The 20,883-nt window shown below is 38.3% G+C and overlaps 1 protein-coding gene and 1 long non-coding RNA gene across 5 annotated transcripts in view; one reads left to right on the top strand and one right to left on the bottom strand.

Annotated features, from left to right (window-relative positions):
• Positions 1-20,883, bottom strand: part of ankrd11 (ankyrin repeat domain 11) — a 213,603-nt gene that overhangs the window by 148,769 nt on the left and 43,951 nt on the right. The gene's annotated exons all lie outside the window — the stretch shown is intronic.
• Positions 13,783-19,169, top strand: LOC147843205 (uncharacterized). Its single transcript, XR_015496336.1, has 2 exons — positions 13,783-17,140; positions 17,180-19,169. It is a non-coding gene; the product is annotated as an uncharacterized LOC147843205 (long non-coding RNA).

Here is a 20,883-nt window from a genome sequence, read left to right as displayed (position 1 = left end):
AGAGGGAAGCGCAGATGAGTTGCCGATGCCTGTGAGATATTTGGAGTGCTAAATATCTGCAGCTGTCGGCGATTCAAATCCTGTCCTGTGAAATTTTGACTGAAAATAACATCAGCAATTGCCTACAGCCAATGAGAGAGTAGCTTTCACTAGACTAGTGTTTGTGTGTGTGTGTGTGTGTGTCTACCTGCAAGTTAAAAGTGCATTTCAGCTTATTGGGAACCAAGAAATGGAGAAAAAACTAGTGTAAATTTGGCAGGAGCACCCGTGTCTGTTTGACGTGTCATGTGAGCAGTACAGCAACCGGGTCAAAAAAGAAAGTTGAGGAGAAATTTTTGCGAATTTCCTTCAAACCCAGGTGAGCAAATATGTATATTTTCTACCCCAATAAAGGCTTCTTTCTCATTATGTAGTTAATTACAAAAGATATACTACGTGTTTTTGGCTGTGAGACGTAGTATGGATGAAGTTGTTGGCGATTCTTCCTATTGTAAAGTCATGCAATGTGAAAGCCCCTGTGGCCGATCCATCTTGTAGTGTAAACAAAGCAGCGACAAAACGCTAACCAAGATTGTCATGCAAGGTAAACAAAGCAGCGACAAAACGCAAACCCAGATTGTCAGGCAGTGTGTAAACATTTGTGACACGACTACTTTGAAAATCATGCAGTCTGAACTCGGCATAAGGTGTCAATAATACATCTTACAATACAGTAAACCTCAAACTCTGCCAAGAAAAATAAATTATGAAATTCAAATCTGAGCTGTCAAGTAAAGAAACCAGCCATCATTGTACAAACACATATTGCAACATTACTAGACATAACATGACTAGATTACAACCTATAATAAAAAGTCTTTTGGATCGGGAGCTAGTGGCTGGGATGCACCAAAAAGACACTCTGGTGCTTTGCAATGACTCCACAATATTCTGATGTGTTATAATCCAACTTTACATTGCACGTCCTGCGATGTGACTGCAGCAGATGAAGATGATTCATTATGGGTTTGATAATCGGTTACAATTTCCTAATGGTTTTCTGACATCATTTGTTGAGCTAGCATACTATAGCAAGCGAGGCGAGATGAGTATTCGATAAGCATACCATGGCAAGAGAGGCAAGACTCACATGCAAGGAATTACAAGGGTTTCAAATATGTTAAAAGCCTACATCTGGGCATACTTTGTTGCTTGTGAGTTTGCCGAGACATTCTTCTGCTAACATTGAATGTACGGTAGACTCTAAGATCTCTTAAATCGCTGTATGGAGTATAAATGTTCTCCTTTCCCACTCACTGAGTAGCTGAACACAATGATGGACATGCCGTTATCGCTTATTTGATATGTTCAAGAAGCGCGTTTTCTTTAAGTGAAATGAAAGATTTAGAAACTATCCTAAAAAGCAACAAAATGAACATTATTTACAACTTTATTACTTTTTATCCCCCATCAATGCTGGTTCTGTTCACTAAAGTAGACACCATTCACGGCGCGTGGAAGACCCACAGTTCACGGTCAGCTTGCATGTGATTTCCTGTCCGTGAATACATTACATGATCACAAAAAATACATTTTTGGGTGAATTGTGACTTATAAATACAGTATTTGACTCTTTCAACAATATTTGGAGAGGTCCACATTGCTGTTATTAAAAAACGTTAATAAAACAATGTAAAGACTTGTGTGACCGCCTTTACGCCTCTCTTATGAACTTAAAAATATAATTGGCTGAATTGAAGATCATGTGGAGGAGGGTTGAATCAAGATCATAATCTTTATTCGATTACTCGTGCAGCCATAATATAATACACATGAAGTGTATTAAAAACTGAAGATGAAGTGCATTGCACGAGGCAATATGACTTTGAATTTAACCAAATCAATGATGTCAATTGTAATCAAGCTGAACCATGAGGCCAGTGTATATTCACACACTTACAGACTAACCATTCATCCATCCATCCTCAAAAAGGTTTATTAAAAATAATGAAGTAGAACAAAGAATAAAATGCTAAAATAAATATGCTAAAGAACCAAAATTTGCTCAGCTGACCATGGAAAAGATCCAAATACCTTCTGTAAACACTATAAAGGTCGTAGAGAGCACATTAAGGGCAGTCCTCATTCAGAAGGGGTGTCTGGGAGGATCAGAACCCTGAGGATTCTCCCAGCAGGAATGTGCCAGAATGGATTAACCCTGACTGGAGAGAACTCCCTCTTAATGGGCCTTCAAAATGAGGCTGTAATCGTACTGAGAAAATCCTCTAAACACAGAGAACATGAATTTGACCACTACTTCTAAACAAATAAACTGACCCTGGCTTAACCCAACATCACAAACATGAAATTAAAAACGTTAAATCTGTGTGAGATCAGGTGGAACTATAGTAGTTCATCATCTGAAGTTTCCCCAGAGCAGTTTACTGTGCTTATTAGATGGTGGGGCAGTGTCTCTGGATGTCTCTTGTCCTTTTTGAGTCATGCTCCGTTGACTCGAAAAGGAAACTCTAGGCCTGAGGAGGGCTAAAACCCTTTAAATCACCAGTCAAATGGGCACGCAAAAGAGGATGCTTTCATAAATCTTTTCAGCAAAGGAAACAAAAAGTACTACAGAAAACGAACCTGCCAACTTGCCACATCCTGACAGTCAAGCTGAAAACAACCAAAGCAGGCAAAACAAGCAGTCCTGGTTAAAACTAGCTGTTTGAAAAGACAAAGGTTAAAAATGTGAGGTAAATAATAAAGTCATAAGCTAAAGCACAAACATTATATGCAAGAAAAAATCCATTCTGGCATGAAATGGTCACTATTACTCAACCATACATGGTAAAGTCTAGCTCACACTAGGGTTGTCGTGATACCACTAATTCATGTTACGATACTATACCTGCTGAAGTATCGTGGTACCAAGTAGTGGTCAGAAATATTAGTTTATATGTTATAATAGGTCTACTTGAATTGAATTAATGATTTCCTTATTATTAAAAAAAAGTATTTGCACGCCACTTCACCTAAAAGGTAATCCTTCTTTTTGTTTATTTTGTAGATAACTGACCAACCAAAATACACTAAAATAACGATACAAATTAAACCAAATTAAATTAGATACAAAACGAGCAGTTTTTCAACTAAACTGGGGTTCATGAAATAGTCAAAATTGTTTTAATGTTACTAGTGTCTATTCTTTTTTTTTTTTTCAGTTTTATCGGGTAAAAATCCATAGTGATTTAAAATTTAACTTTGTGAGTCACACATTTAAAAGATTGTCAGTGTTTTTGTAGCTAATAAATTATATTGACAGGAGCAGAAATGAACTGGTACAGATTCGAACTGAAGCGTCAGAAAACATACATTAGGCTCCCATAAAAGGCGTAAATTCTAGACTGTTTGCAACCTTAAAGAGCTCCAGAGACTATTCAAATAAAATGGTCCATTGTTGCACAAATGTGTGAGCATTTTAATGACTTTTCCACTTGCAACATTATGTATTGTAGATGGAACATTATTGACAATACTACGATTTACAAACTACAGTGGCACCACTAGTATTTTGGAGCCATAGTATCATGATACTACCATAGTATCATAACCTAGTTCACAATTACACACAAGTAATTCCTTAAACAATTTTAATGAAAACAATAAGACCTACAACTACTTCTGACAATCCGATGAGGTTATAAATATTAATCGTTGTCTGCATTTGCTCAAACTGATTTGTTCATGTCAAAATGTGGATGAAAATAGGAAAGGGTTGGCATTTGAATAGCTTATATTCGCGTAAAATAGGACTGCACGATATTGGAAAGATCTGACATTGTGATATTTTGTTTTTCTGCTACATATTTTGCCATTTACTTTGTTATACTTGAAAATAATTTTTGGTCACTTTAGTTTAGTTTAGTTCTCACTCTTAGCAAACCATGGTTTCCACTACATTCATTCTTCCATTGTGGGGCGAAACGACAAAACTGATTCCGCCACGGCTACATTACAGCTTTTCATTCAAAACATTCAGTCGTGTTTCTTTTATTAGCGGGTGATAATCACTCCAAAACGTAGAAAAGATAAATGATTTATAAAAGCACAAACTTTTCTGTAACCGTAGTAGTGCTGTGCATCATTTGTTTAACCCTTTAAGGTTACGTGCAGACTGACTGACTGACTGACTGGTGAGTGATGCCAGCAAACAGGACGTATAGCTGTTTCACTTTCCTTGAGGACGCATTAATACCGCTCTGTAGGTCTATTGGAGACATTCATAAGTATTCCTAGCAAATCTAATAAATGTTGGAGACATACTTGTTACATAAACGCACTAAATTGCACTTCAGCAGCGTTTATTTGAGAGCGCACAAAAAGATCTGCGCTTCAGCAGTGTATATTTGAGGGCGTGCAAGAAGTTTTGTGCACAAGCAGAGGAAATCTGTGCGCAAGCAAAGAGATTTGCATGCACATAGGCTAATACTTAAATGCGATCTTAACTTGTAATACTGCGCACACAACATTTCTCATTGAAATAACGCCACAGGTAGTAGGTAGATCTGTGCAAAAAAGGCCTGCCGCCACAGCTGGAAAAAATCTTAGAGGAAAAACTGCAAACCATTTTTACTTCTGCTTTAATAAACTCATAATTTGCTCCTTATTAAGAGTTATTAATGTAGTTTAGGTATTGGGTAGGATCAGGAATGTAGAATAACCATACAGAACACATCCTTTATAAAAATACTAATAAACAGCCAATATCTCAATAACATGCATGCTAAAAAGTAACTAGCTGAGAGCAAATAGTAAGAATTAGTCCCTAAAGTGTTACAGAATGTATTTATTTTGATTGACTGGGATAACTCTGTAGGGGAGTGAATCATGCATAACATGTGATAAACTACGAGCATAGATAAATACAACAAAAATAAAAGTAAAATAAACTGTGCTTGCATTATGGTTTTGTATATGTAAATGTAAAAACTACACTGCAAAATCAACTCAACACTACATATCTTTGCGGTGTGATTAGTGCGGATGCACACATCAATATGCAAAATCAATATGGCAGCTCTACCGCCAAATATAAAAAAAAACTGACAACAAAGCTTTACAGTCAGTGCAATATATGTGAGGCTTTTTGCATGTATAAGAGAAATACAAAGCATGAGAGTATATGGAGTTACTTGCTGCAGGGCCTTTTAAGACGCCTTCCGTAAACACCCCCTCACTTGAAACGAGCAAAAGTACTTTGCTCCATTTATTCCTGGGCCACTAGTTTAAATCGAGACAAATATAGTTTGTCCTGCCCCTTTCCTCAATAACAGCTTCTTCTGCAAACTCTGAGCTACTCTGTAATTATAGGTTCATAAAATGCACTGAAATATGGCACAAAGCAGTTACCTTGGTAAAAATAAACATCGTCCATGTGCTTGCAACACCAGGATCCCTCAAAAGGATATGCAGAGAAGAAGGAAAGCCATAACCAGGAACAAGTCTGTTTTCAACAATTAGTTTTAATGAATCTTCTTGAGCTTGGGATGTCGTTGAAATTAATAAGGGTAACACTTTGGTTTACGTCACAATTCACAATATTAACAAACCATTAACTAGCACTTCTAGCTTAATAACTACTAATTATTTGTTTATTAATCGTTAGTAAGGTAGAAGTTGAGCTTAGGTTTTGTGTAGGATTAGAAATGCCTTATAAAATGATCCTTTATAACTACTAATGAACAGTAAATATCTTAATAATAAGGAGGTGATAAGCCAGTAGTTAATAGCATGAATTGTGACCTAAACTAAAGTGTTAACTAAACAAGTTTTAGGACTGGTTTTACAGATATAGTTTAATTATGGCATTTTAGTCATTTTTATAAATCTGGCATGGTTTTCTTTGCATTACATTAAAACCTGCAATGGCATCATCCACCCCCTTGACAGTTAAGTTATTTCATCTGATTTACAAGCAGAAGATCACAATAGAAGTCATTTAAGGTGCATATTCCTCAGAACAGCTCTGTACTTTTAATAATATTTGATAACATTTTAATAAGCAAACAAAATAGCCTTAAGTTGCGGTCACACTATATTTTTCGCCCCATAGACTTTCATTTGTATGTATACGAAAGTGGCAGACCAGAAACACAAGCTTGTGCGACAAGTTTCACATTTCGCTGTATTCAAAAGTTCAAGCTTGGTGAACTGCAAAATTGCATAAGGAGATTGCATGAGGTAAAAAAAAAATAAAAAATCAAAACAAGACCTTTGTACAAAAATTTGGACCAATTGCTCTCATTTATATAAATTACAGAAATCAACGGTTCTTCAGGTAAGAAATGTAATGTTAAGTATTAAGATATGTAAATGTGTGTATATATTTACTGAAATGGCACAAAAATTGTGACAAATTCTGCTCAGAAATTCAGAAAACACACCATACAATCTGTGATACAAGTAATTTCTAGAAAACTCTGGCATCTTGAGCAGACTGAGGAAATTAGCCGCCTGACGATGAGTATATTTCCGTACTCTCACGCCCCATTCACACGGGGCTTCAGCGTCAAAGCTTGACAGAGGGCGTCTGAAGTTGGGCTGATGCAATTGTCATAGCAGCGTCAGCCAGTGAAATTAGTCAGCAATAAGACACAGTCTGAGCTGGTGTATTTGCATACAGCGTTCTGATTGGCTGACGCTTCCATCGCTGCTTGAAAAGTTGAGAAAGTCCCAACTTTTGCAGCGATTAACGCCTCTGAAGTGGCGCTGACGGATCCACAATGCAGTTCAACAACGCCTGACATCACCAATTCAAAGTGAATGGGAATTGTTGACACTGACACCCTGTGTGAATGGCCAGTAAGATTGCAACATTCAAAACATTTAATGACTTAATTTGTACCAACGTACCATAGGCCATTCAAGTTTACAGTGCAAGAACCCTTTTCTTCAACAAGTGTGACAAAACAGTGCTGGACCACCGGATCAAACCATCTTCCTTTTTGATAGGGGGACAAATAACATGCGAGTGCAAGTGCTTCTAGTCAGTTGTGTATCATTTGACTTTTATACATTTGTAAAACAATTTATTGAGAATAGTATACCTACACGCATTGAATATAACTATTGAATTGTGTCATGTTAATAATACAGATTATCGGTATGTGGTTATGGGCCACCTCTCAATAAGAAACCCAGCTATTTAGTTTGAATAGTACCTCTGTCCAATGCGACTCATAATCAAGAGAAAACCTTAACATCTGAACACTGAGACACACACAAGTAGTGTGCAAGCGTTGCATTATCTAACGTCTCTTGCCGCATATTTAAACTGATAAAACCTTAAACATGCATGGCGTTTACACCACTAACTGTGAAATCAGCCACTGTAAACTCTGGATAAATGGACAGACCAAGTGTTGTGGGACAGGGAGTTGTAAACTGTAACACCACAATGCAGAAGGCTGAAGGCGCTGAAAGTTTTGAACTCACCCAGTGAAAGCTGCTTCAGTGATCACACATCAGTAAGGCAGCAGCAGAGCTTGCTGAAGCTGCAATAAATAATCAGTTACACTACACTAACTGACAAAAGTCTTGTCACCTATCCAAATTTTAGGAAAAACAAATAAGTTGACTTTTAGTTAATCATGTGGTATCAGACATGACTTATATGAAAGGCAAAGGTCTCTAGATTACGATTATTTTACCAAAATAAAATATAATCATGCTTTAATTTTAATTTTTTTAATTAGGGCAGTAAGGTCTGACCTGGCTGTAATGTACCGTATATAATATAAAGTCATGCTGCAGTGGAAAAAGAATGAATATTGTGCATGACTCTTGTGAGCTTGGAGGACTGCATCCATACATCTCTGCAATGACTCAAATCACTTATTAATAAAGTCATCTGGAATGGCAAAGAAAGTGTTCTTGCAAGACTCCCAGAGTTCATCAAGAGTCTTTGGATTCAACTTCAATGCCTCCTCCTCCATCTTACCGCTGACATGCTAAATAATGTTCATATCAGGAGACTTGGCTGATCCATCCTGGATCACCACAACCTTCTTTGCTTTCAGAAACTTTGAAGTGGAGGCTGAAGTATGAGGAGCGCTATCCTGCTGAAGAGTTTGCCCACAAATGTCTTGATACCTCATGTCGTTGATGTTGCCATCCACTCTTTCGCACGCACCCATACTGAATGTAACCCCAAACCATGATTTTTTTCCTTTCACTAAACTTGACTGATTTCTGTGAGAATCTTGGGTTCATGTGGGTTGCAATAGGCCTTCTGCAGTATTTGTAATGATTGAGATGCAGTTCAACAGATGATTCAGAAAAATTGACCTTCTGTCACTTTTCCCAAATGATCAATTTGTTCCTCTTTAAACTGAGATTGACGACAAGACTTTTGTCAGGTAGTGTACACTAGCACCCTATTCCCAGTTATACTAACAAAAGTCAGCCATTACAGTAAACTTAAGTTTACTTGGTTTGTAAGAAAATGACTGATTTAATACTTCAAAAGGTTATACATGGCCAGTTTTAATTATAAGTTGTTAATGCTTCTAGATTTAAAACCACAACAATGACTGAAGCCACAAAAATTAGAGAGTCCATAAATGGTAAAACATTTTTTGCCGATAAACGTTTGGTGGCCAAAAATCCTGTACATCTCTAATATCAACACACATTTAGATTCGCATTGTTGCACATTTCTGCTGTGTGATTGGCTCTTAGACCAACATAGAGTAAAGCAAAAGTGCGGAGCTTATCATTGTTATCGGCATAAACTTTAATCGCCCTAGCAGAATGTTTTACAGTAAAGATATACAATACTGTCAATACAAATACAGCAAGATAAATGGTGCTGTAAATGTAAATACAGTGTCTTGGCTATTATTGATTTACAGTGAGTTCTTGGCGAACTGCTACCCTAAAGTTACTGTACATTCTACAGGAAATTGCTAACTGCAGGGAAAGTGGGGAAAGAAAATGGCACACTATTAATGTTAGCATTAGCAAAGCTAGCTCAGAGTTAAAACAAATGGTGTGAGGAGGCAAAAGATGGACATATTTTGGCTTGGGATACAAAGATTTGTAGTATTAGATCATTTTTTAAATGAAGAAAAAAAATGTCAAGGTATACTGTGGTTTGGAAAAGTCAAGGTTTTAAAACTGCCAAAAAAATTTGTAATACTATTTCTAAGAGATGTTAGATTTTTTTATTTGCGTTTTTAGGAGAACAGACTCTCCAGCAGAAAAGATATCCAAAGATGTTGTTTTAAATTGTGAAGAAATTTGTGCTTTAGAAACTAATGAAGAGAGCAGAAGTCAAGTCAATGATTCATTTGAATTAATCAGCCTGACATGTTTACAGCTCCAAAATATTTTTAAATGTTTCTCAAAATAAAATATACTGTGTTCAAAGGGGATTTTTTTTTAGACAAACATTTAAAATGAACATATTTTAGAGCCGCAAACACAATAACGTGATAACGTTAAACAGTGAAATTTTTATCCAAGGGTATCATACTGTCAGAATCCTATCCCGGCCCATACCTAGTAGGATTAAACACAATATATCATATCAAACCAATACAGAGCCATTTAAACTACAATAATGGTCATCCTCACACAAAACAAAACAAAAGAAATCATACATTACACAAAGTCATTCCTTGGACAAGTTCTTCATAATACCATAATGACCTAGCTTTATTGTATTACATTGTCTTGTCATTTATTAAAGTAAATGGATGAGACGTGGCGATGTAATAGGAGAAATTAATGGATAAAACATGTAATGAGGGTTTCGTGGCATTCTCCAGCAGTGAAGCAGAGGGAGACGAAAGTGAGAGAAAGCACTGTTCAATGTGATATAGTCTAGTCTGTTGGTAGTTGTGATGAAAATGGCTGCCCGAGGGCCTGAAGCACACATCTGACCAGCTAAACACATGGAAACATGCCTGCCAACGTGCTCTTTACAACAATTAATGTGAGATCCCCAAAACCATTCCCACATGGCTCTTTGGAGTCAGTGGCTCAACAGAGAACGCATTTCCTGTCTTTAAAGCCGCAATGCATGCTTTTTATGCTCTAGAGATTAAATGTCCTCTGAGAAAAAGACAAAAATCGTCCCCGCAACATGCTAAATTTGATGATTTCCAACCACTTCTTATGCAAAGGATTTTCAACATTTGAAATAAGGCTGCAAACTGTTATTTTGGTAGAAAATTAATCTAACATTTATTTAAACACTTATTTCGATGGTTACTCAAGTAGGTTTGGAATAATTATTCTGCATTTGGCACATTAAACATTTCAGTGCCCATGTTAATAGATTACCTCTTTTATACCGCATGCCAAAGCAGCAATAAAGTAGCAATGCCAAAATTATTTCACCTTGGTGTCTATTTTTTGCAGTGCTGCTCACGCTTAAAGTGATCATGACCAAAAACACGATAAATAATGGTAATAACTAGCAATTCTACCCAATAAATGCATTGCTAATATTCACAGATTTTTAAATAGTCAATCAAATAAACTTAAATGCTTAATAAAAAAAATACAACCAAATACATTTTTGGGCCCAAACTACAAAACAAAAATTAAAACAATTATAGCGATGGTTTTGCTTAAGATGCTAATTGGATTATGTATGAAATAGGACTAGGTCAATGAACAATATTATATCCAATCGCAATAAAATGTATGTCAATAACAATGATAGGCTCTGGACTTTTTTACTCTATGTAAATGTGCAGCAATGGGTATCTAAGGTGGCTTTCACACATGTGAATCGATTAAGTTGTTCCGAAACAGGGATTAAAATTGTTACATTGTTGCTTTTTGTACTTTGAGTGGTTCGCTTTCACACTGCAAAGTTTCTAAACGAAACAAAATAGCTAAAACAAGTCACGTGTGAGTAAACCGTTGAGGACCGGGAAGGAGACGCGTGATTACCGGGAGATTACAACTCATTTGCGTGCATCCGGGAGTCTCTGTGCATTTGCGGGACTCAGGATGTCTGTTAAAATGACCTCCTGCCCTACTCGTATAGCCGTATGCCTATAACATATCCATAAAACACTGTGATATAACCGGGTTCGATTCGTATCGCTTTCTCACTACAATGGATCCGCTCCAGAGTTCGTTTCAATCGAGCCAAGACCACCTCATTTAAACAATCTCGGAGCGATTGTTTTGGCGTGGATCCGAGAGCAATTGGTGGATTTACATGTGCCAAACGAACCCCGCTAACTGGGCAAACGAGACAGGTTCCAAAACAAAAGTCTAAGTGTGAAAGCACCCTAAAAGTGTGTTGATATTAGAGACTCACTCAATTTTTGGTCACTGAAAATGTATCGGCCAAAAATGTTATGCCATTTAATGGACCCTCTAATTTTTGTGGCTTTAGTCATTGTTGAAGTACTCTTTTAAATCTGGAAGCAATAACAACTTATATAGAAGTATAAATCATTATTATCAATATGGAAAATAATTATCGAGATTGCGTTTTTGCCATATCGCCCAGCCCTAGAATAAAATAGGGCTGCACAAATTTGAAAAAATCTGACATTGCAATATTTTGTTTTTCTACAATGTATTATGATATCAGAAAAAAGTTGTTGTTTTTTACCCAAACATGCAAAAGAATGGCCCATGGCTAGATCTGTTGTGCTGTTGACCTATCTGTTGTGCTATAGTTCCAACATGTGAACTTAACATTGGACATACTGCGATGAGACTATTGTGTTATATAGGGATGTAACGGTATTGTAAATACCGTCATACCGCAATATTAATTTTTTTCGATATTACCGAAGTCGCATGACTCGGTAAAACTATAGGTCTTCTGAGAAAATTTGCTCAGGCGAATGAAGCGAACGGGAGGTAGCGAAAACTACAATTCCCATCAGCCCATGCTTGACCATCATCCCTTGCGGTCTGTTGTCGCTACAGATCCAGTAATGCGGAAATGGAGTGTGCTGCTAGAAGCGGGGATGAACAAGAGCTGGAAAACTCTAAAGCGGGTGTTGTCGCCGCGCGCGTACTGAATAGCGGTGTTGCCGCGCGCGTACTGAATAGCGGTGTTGCCGCGCGTGTACTGAATAGCGGTGTTGTCGCGCGCGTACTGAATAGCGGTTTTGTCGCGCGCGTACTGAATAGCGGTGTTGTCAGCACACTGTTCAGATTGATGCAGACATGAGACCTCTATCTTACTCATGGTTTGTCCTCTCAAGTGGGGGAAAGACAATGCACGTTACCCACTGCTGTCAACCTGGGCCAAGTCATATCTCTCTTGTCCCAGAAACCTCAGTCCCAAATGAGAGGGTTTTTTTTTCTGTTGTAGGGGACATTGTGAATACCCAGAGATACCAGCTTTTACCAGATTATATTTATATGATAATTTTCCTTTAAACCCATCTCTATCTAAGTGAGTGAGTGATTAAATGTTGAATGTGATGAGTTTTCAACAATACTAAATTGAAACTTTATCTTTTTTACATGGTTTAATATTTTTTTGTTATTAAAATTGAAGTTCCTGTTTTAAAGCTTACAGATAGATGGCTAATTTGTATGTCATTGACACTTTTGGCACTTTTTTGGAGTATTTTCATAAGTTTTGTTTTTTCCTGTAAATGATTCAATAAATACCGTACCGTGACATTCATACCGAGGTATTACCGTACCTTGAAATTCTGATACCGTTACATCCCTAGTGTTATATCTTTGTTGAAACTATATAAAGTGCAGCCCTAGTATGAAATATCATTACATGTATATTTGTATGAACACCTACAGACCCTTACAGTCTCCATATGTTACCAATTACAGAAAAACTACACACAGCATAGATTTAGGCTGTACTCACACTATGTACAATTGCCTCAAACCGGGCCAAACCACGCTTGTCCACCCTCCCGTCTCCCCCGACGGCCCGCACTCACACTACAATCGGGCCTGGGCACGCTTATGTCATCGATGCTGCGCTGTTCAGTAGAGAAGCACCAACCGGGCCTGAGCCCGATTCAGTGCACTCACACTTCTCAAATGATCCGGGAAACGGACCTGGGCACGGTTCGGACAGCATAGAGTGAGTAGGCCCTTAATCGATCTGGGAAACGGGCCTGGGCATGGTTCGAATAGCATAGTGTGAGTAGGCCCTTAATCGATCCAGGAAATGGGCCTGGGCACGGTTCAAATAGCATAGTGTAAGTAGGCTCTTAGTCCTTTTTTTGGTGAATCTGCACACAGAGAGAGAACTAGCAAAAACAAGCCCCAAATGTGTAAATGCTAGAACAGATGAATGGGTTAAATCAAAATGTTTTGATCCAGGTAGCTGTTGTGAGTCCATGGCTATGCCCGTGGCTTTTGTGAGCATGTAGAGCTATATGGGGCAATGGGCATTGTGGGATTAAGGAAGAGACGAGTACTTTAATGCAAGCCTGAGGGCACAGCCATCCTTTATCCCACCTCTTCTGTTTGTGGCTCATTCTCTCTGTGCTATTCCACAGGGCATCGGATTACAGGAAGCGCCACCATTTCCACAATTCAGTCAGCTTCATTTATGTGGGAAATCAGGCCGCGGGAGCTCCCCACCCCCTGCCCTATGCCACAAAGTGCCTCTCTTGTGAGATAACACTGCCTCTCTTATCTCATTCCATGTCTGACTGCGGACATGATGCCCTGTCTGAATACTGAAGACAAAGCAGAATGCACACACAATCACTGGGGACCTGCGGACAGTACTGGACACACATAAAGCTTTGAAAATGTAGAAGTACGCTTTGCAGAGCTAGCTTTTTTTTCGGGAAATGGGACCTGAAGGTGTAGGTGAAGCTTCTTTAGTATCTCTTATCTGCATTCGTGAGCAGACATACTTCATAACGACAATTTGAGACTGGCATCAAGTATCAGTGGCAGAAGTTTATTGTAATATCTTAGCAAGTCATTCTATCTGTCCCATGCAGGAACCTGACACGTACTATTAAGCAGCAAGAGGAAGAGCCAGAGACTGTGAAAAGTCATGTAATACAGTAGCAAAAGCTGATCTCTGGTCCTCTTCAAAGACTTCTACATTATTGATTAGTTTGGCTTCTGCAAGGATCATTCCATCTCCCATCCACTGGCATTATCAGGCCAACGAAAACGGACAGGACCATGTAGCATAACACTATGGACACTTCGCAATGCTTCATTTATTTATAGTTCATATCGTAGGACGTTAAGCTGTTCTCCTGAGTTTGGCTTAAAGCAGATACTTTTGAACATCCATGTGGCTGTATGCTCAGAAAATCTAACTTATCGCAAACAGTCAGCCAGTCTGAAGTGAAAGCAGGCTTCAACAAGCATGAAAGACATTTAAGACTGTTGACAGAACTGGATTGTCACCAAAAATGATCATGTGTCTTGCCAGTTTAAACATTCAAATCATTTTAAATGGTTCAAGCGCAAAAAGCTAAAAGAAAAAACAAACAAACAAAAAACTCCATGGTATTTGTCTGTCAGATGATTTTTGTCCACACATACACACACACACACACACACACACACACACACACACACACACACACACACACACACACACACACACACACACACACACACACACACACACACACACACACACACACACACACACACACCTAATGTGTATTCACACAGAAAGCAGCCTACATTGCAGTGCGCAAATACTGAATAAAACTGCTTGATGAGTACAGCACAATAAAAACAATGAATTTTGTTAAATAAAAAAAATTACAAAATGGTATTATAGTCTAGCTGCCAAAGCTGCCATAAAAGAAAAGGGAAAAAAGTAAGCGTAAAGGACTTTGCAAACTGAAGTGCGAAATTTTGGTATTCAAATCCAAAAAATTCTTCAGGTAAACAAAATTGCACACTGAGCATGATGTGTGTTAATCATTGCGAAAAAATGCTAAACATTTTAGAGTCAGTTCAAGTTTTGTTTTCCTCTCTTCTCCAAAGTAGAAAAAGAAAGAGGAATAAGCTGCATATTGTGTTCATCCAATACTGCATAGAGAGGAAGGAAAGTTCAGCTCATGATCAAAAAGCTGCGCTGGATTATCACAAAATGCAAAGTTTATTTCAGGAAATCAGTGGAATTTTGATACATTGCTTGTGATACTTCACACATTGTGTACGTAAACAAATCCTAAACAGAGACTGGCAGTACCATAGATATTATAATAGATGTCGGCCACGTTGACATATCGGAGCATTGCCTGAAATGGACCAAGAGGAGTCTTTCTATTAAGTTTATGGGCACGAACCCTTTTAGATTTTTTTTTTATTTTTTATGACGAACAAATGTTTCAGAGGCTGTGTGTCAATACAATTGACACAACGTGAGGTCTAATCTTTTTTTAATGTGCGCAAAATTATAAACAAAAATTTCAGATTCAGTTGTACAATAACCAAATAATCACAAAAATATGTGAAAATCACTAAAACAACTGGGCAGGTAAAAATCTGACTAGGCCACTAGACAAAGATTATAAGCAGCATTATGCTGTGTCCACACCAGATGGTGAAGAGGCGTCAAGTGCGAGTGATTTACATGTTAAGTCAATGCAAAGATGCGAACTGACATCCGATGGCGGGAATGAATCGGTGGAGTCGAGCGTTTTGCGTGATTGACGCAATTACTGGGCATACAGCGCAAATCGTTTGAGTTGGGAAATCTGACCTTCAGCGGACATTCACACTGCATTAACCAACCAGGAGCTTACTCTTGTAGGAGCGGGATTATGACGTCGTGCCTGTTGTTGGTGTCCCGGAGGAAAATCATCCTGCCGACACCGAACGGAAAGCACTAAGGGAGCACTAAGGTATGCTCAACTTCGATTATCGAATCAAAAAATAGAATCGTCGATGCTGCCACACCCCCATTTCACGTTAGCTTGGCTTGTCAAGCGGGAAAAAAACATACTTGTTGAAGTGCTTGTTAAACAGCAGACGCAGGAGACCCGTCGACAGAGCTTAAATCCTCTCCTCTTTCAATGTAGTCGCCGGTGTGAAAGTATTTTGGAATTCCAGTTAGTTATGTTGACAACGTTAGTGTTGTCGACAAAAAAAAAACACAGTTTGCAAGCTCTGCTATGTACGTATTACGGTTGGGATGATATATGATGGGCGCATCGCGATCCTCCGCCCGCACCCGTTGCAAATCTGCTTGCAAAAAACTCAGGCCCTGTTTACACTAATATGTCTTTGTTTTTAAATGGCATTTTAGAACGACAACGATCCACATCCACACTGGCGTGTAGCATTTCTGAGCAACCCTCCTTCCTCACTACCGCTGAAAACGCACATCACGTGACCACACACACTCATTCACACACAGACACAGATGCACACACATTGTCATGCGCTCGAGACAGCGAGTCAAGGCAGTCAGCGGGTCAGTAGACTGCTTCCATCTTTTACTTTCACACAAGTACTTAGTCATTTTAGCGAACACCTCAGATACTGTTGGCTGGTTCCTGTTGGTTGTGCACCTTTTTTACCGACGCCATTATAACGACACAGATCACTGCCTATTCACGAGTCCCACAGAAAAAAGTGATTGACAGGTGGTAATTATGTGTGTAACTTACCTTTATTCATTTACTGTATGTTTTGTTTATGGGTAAAACAAAGACCATGCAAGTCAGGTAGTTTAAACGGTAGGCTACAAATAATTAATTTGTTATTATTTAATTAATTATTCATAATCGAAAATCGAATCGAATCGTGACTTTAGAATCAAAAATGTAATCAAATCGAGGATTTGGAGGATCGTGACACCCTTAGAAAGCACCACTGAAAGCCTCCATCATCCAGGTATAGTTTCTGTAGAGGTTTATGAGCTCACAGAGCTGGGTGCACCTCTGAATCAAATCAAATCAAATCACTTTTATTGTCACGTCATCAGCAGCACGAGTGCAATGATAAGTGAAAAGCGTAGGTTCTGGCTCCAGACAGTAGACAAACAGATAGCACTAAAACAACGACAATGTAAAATGGATCTAGTAGAATCAGGCACGGCTCCAAATGAATGTTTTTCAGCCTTCATAAAGCACAAACACAGCTATTCTCTCAATAAAATCCATGTTAGCCATTTAGCAACAAAGCTGACAGAAGCCCCGCCCATGACGTGAATCCGCATGTTTTGTGAAGTGAATTTGACACACAGATGAAGCGAGTAAACTCAAAATGTTCATGCGTCAATTTACGTACGAATAGCGGGATTTATCCACGCGTTCTGCGTCTGGTGTAAACACAGCATTACATCCGATTCACACAGGGTATCAGCGTCAACGCTTGCCATTCACTTTAAATGGGTGATGTCTTAAATGTAAAATAGTTAAAATAATGTAAGAACATATGTTGTCATGACTTTATCACATTTTTATTTACAGCATGATGGTTGGATAGTTGGACTTGTGATTGAAAGGTCACAGGTTTAAATCCTGGCAATAGCAGGGATTATAGTTGGGGTGTGAATAGCCAGCCCACACTCTTCCACCCTCAATATCACAGCTGAGGTTGCTCGAGCACGGTACCAAACCTCCAACTGCTAATCAAATTGCAACCGAACTCTATCTATCTCCATCTTGGCATTACATTGCTATACAACAGAAAAAGCTCCTAGCCCAGCTTTGTTAAGCTCAGGGGGTGGGGTGGGGGTGTCCAACATGAACAGATTAGTCCATCTGGCAAACACATACAGCTCAGCTCTGCTAAAGCCTACACTGCCCCATACGAGCCAATCTATGAGAGGAGAAATTACAAAACAAGAGACACTGTAGAGGCAAAGAACCAGTGCTAACAAACCATAAAGAGTGCATAGATTAAAAAAAATGTGTGATATGACAAAACTGCAGAAGAGGCGGCTCAGTGAATTGAGAATCTGCACCATTCCTGACACAGTTTCTACAGCACAGCCTCGCTCGGCTCAAACACTCTCCTGTTGTCAAGGCAACCGTTTCTCTGGACTAGAGGGAAAAAAACTCCTACATTCCTGGAAATTTAAAGATGAGATTTATCTTTAATGCATTCTGTGGCATGAAAACTGTGTTTCCGGCTTGACATAGCAGTTCCAGGAGAAAAAACAGCATTTATTATATTTAAGATGGTAAATTATTATCATTATTTAGCTCATTTGGGATTTTGACAGGCTGCAGTTCGCAACTGTGCAGGAGTGTGCTACTAACAAGATGGATCAAAGATCAAAGATATTAATAAAGCTGAACATGCACTAAATAATAAAGAGGGCAATAAAAAAATAACAGTTTCACAGAGCTGAGCCGAAATTCATTACTGCACCCATGAATGCAGCTAAAAATCACAGTACCAAGAAGACAAACACCCTGACTTGTTAAAAGAGAGTAATTGGTAAGTGCGCCACAAAATTGGTCCCGTTTACAACAGTGATAAATGCACACATGAAAGCACATCCATTTGATTAGGATTATTATAATGTAATTCTACAGAATCTATACTATTGTTGTAGTTTCCAACCCCAGGGACTCGTGTTCATCTTCGAAACACAAATTAAGATATTTTAGGTAAAATCTGAGTGCTCCCTCATCCTCTATAAACGACAAGCTTCCCAGTTAGTTTATAATACAGAGAGGTACAAACAACATCCTCAAAACAGTCAAAGTGCCTTTAAGATAAGTAATTTCACTTGGTGGCCATCTTTAAAATGCCTCTTAGCGTTTCTGTCGGAATAGGGAATCATCAAATTCTCCAAAACTGTTTGCCAAGTTTACAATTACAGTACATATTTGGAATCACCAATAAAATTAAACAACAACGGTCTCATAACTTTCCTTTCTAAACGTTCAAATCATACAAAAGCTGCATTTTTTTTCAGGTTGCCCAAGATAACGGACATGAGCACTCGAAAGGAACGAGATCACGACACCAACCTCATTTATGGCTGTTCTACACATTATGATCCTCTGGATAATTTTTTTGTCAGATCGCGCTGGTCTTCTAAAGTAATTCACAAACTGGTCTTGATGGCGAATCTCCTCCTGAAATAACAGCAGCTCTTTGTTTACAAGTTTGTGGGCATTGGAGTAGTTGCTGTCATGTGATGCATGTTTGACAGGACCGGCTGTACCTTATATTCATTTCATACAGATTACAAAACCAAAAAAAAAAAAAAAAAAACACATCTGATCAGAGCTTTAATTCTGAATTTAGCTACAACTTGCTTCAACACACCTGCCTGGAAGTTCCTAGTATACATAATAAGACCTTAATTAGCTGGTTCAGGTGTGCTTGATTAGGGTTGGAGCTAAATTCTCCAGGACAACGGCCCTCCAGAATCGAGTGTTGACACTGCTGGTCTAAGGGCTCCATCAAGCTGTATGGAGAGACTTATAAAAAAATAATAATAATAAATGTTTATAAGGCGATGTAATACTTTCAAAAATCACGATATATACATTTATAGATAATATCCGATCGCCAGAACGTGATTAATTTAACAATTGTTAAAATATTGGTCTCTGATGGAGCAAGTCCACAGACTTTGGTGTACACCAGAGGTTTTCAAAATGTTCAGTACTCGACCCCCAAATAAACAATGCCAGTGGCTCACGACCCCCAATACTCTCAGTGGTTGTAAATATAAAAACCTTGCATGCGTATGGCGCACACACACACACACCAAAAGGCCCAGGTCTATTCTTTATTTAATTTTTTTATATATATGAGTGTTATGCCAGAAAGTTTGACCTGCTGCCCTTAAATAAATCTGCTGCATCTGATGCTATTGCTGTGTCTTTAAAATAATGTAAATCAGCCTAAGGGTTGCAATTCAATAGAAAAATAGAAATAAATGAAATTTAATAAATAAAAATAAATCGAAAGACTGTAACTATTAACAGCTATTTATCTGCATTAGGTTACGCATGACATATGGTTATTCTAAAGGTTTAATAAAATTAATTTGAGTTATGGAAATCATCAAGCGACCCCGCCTCATTGTCCCGACCCTCACTTCGGAACCACTGCTGTACTGTACTGCTGTATATTTAAAATTCCACTGGACTGGTTGCGACTGGAAGGGCATTCGCAGTGTAAAAACTTGCTGGATAAGTTGGCGGTTCATTCCGCTGTAGCGACCCCGGGTTAATTCAGGGACTAAGCCGACAAGAAAATGAATGAATGAACTGACATTGAGAAGAAACTGTTGCTCTTTTTGCACAAACAAAAATATTCTCGTAGCTTGATTACATTTTGCTTGAACCACTAAAAGCACATGGTCTGTTTTGAATGTACCTTTCTATAGACCGTTTCGAGAGATGTAAACGAAAACAATGGTCCCAGCATGTTTCCTATTTTACATGTTTAATTTCTAAAGCTTCTGAGAATCCAAACAGAGTTACACATAGATAAATAATGTTATGATTGCTGTTTTACCATGCAGTTATGATTTAATTGCCTCATGTTACAGTTATGAAATAGTTGGATAACACGCGGAAAATGTTCATGGTTCATTCTGCCAATGACATGACTACATTGAAATGGTCTATACTTTCAGTCGGGACCTTTACTGTATATGGAGAATGTCTCGGATTTCAACTAAAATATCTTAATTTGTGTTCTGAAGATGAACTCATCTCGTTGAGGGTTTGAAACAACATGATTTTGGGTGAACTAAACCTTCAAATGGCATTTCTAAACAACAAAAGAACCCAAGCAAAACAACTACAGTATCAATTCTACACCAAAATTTAAGGAAATATAGCCAACAAGTTATTTAATCCTCATGCAACAGTCAAACACTTATGAAAAGCAAGCCTATGCATTCAAGATTTCAAAAGACAGCCCACTATCCTGACAATAGTCCTGGTGCAGGCTCTTATGCTACTGTTGCCA

Source organism: Danio rerio, chromosome 7 (genome assembly GCF_052040795.2).
Source record: "Danio rerio strain M-AB ecotype USA chromosome 7, GRCz13ab, whole genome shotgun sequence".
NCBI lineage: Eukaryota > Metazoa > Chordata > Actinopteri > Cypriniformes > Danionidae > Danio > Danio rerio.
The sequence above is the reverse complement of the archived record's forward strand: the minus strand, read 5'-3'. Positions and strand labels throughout refer to the sequence as shown.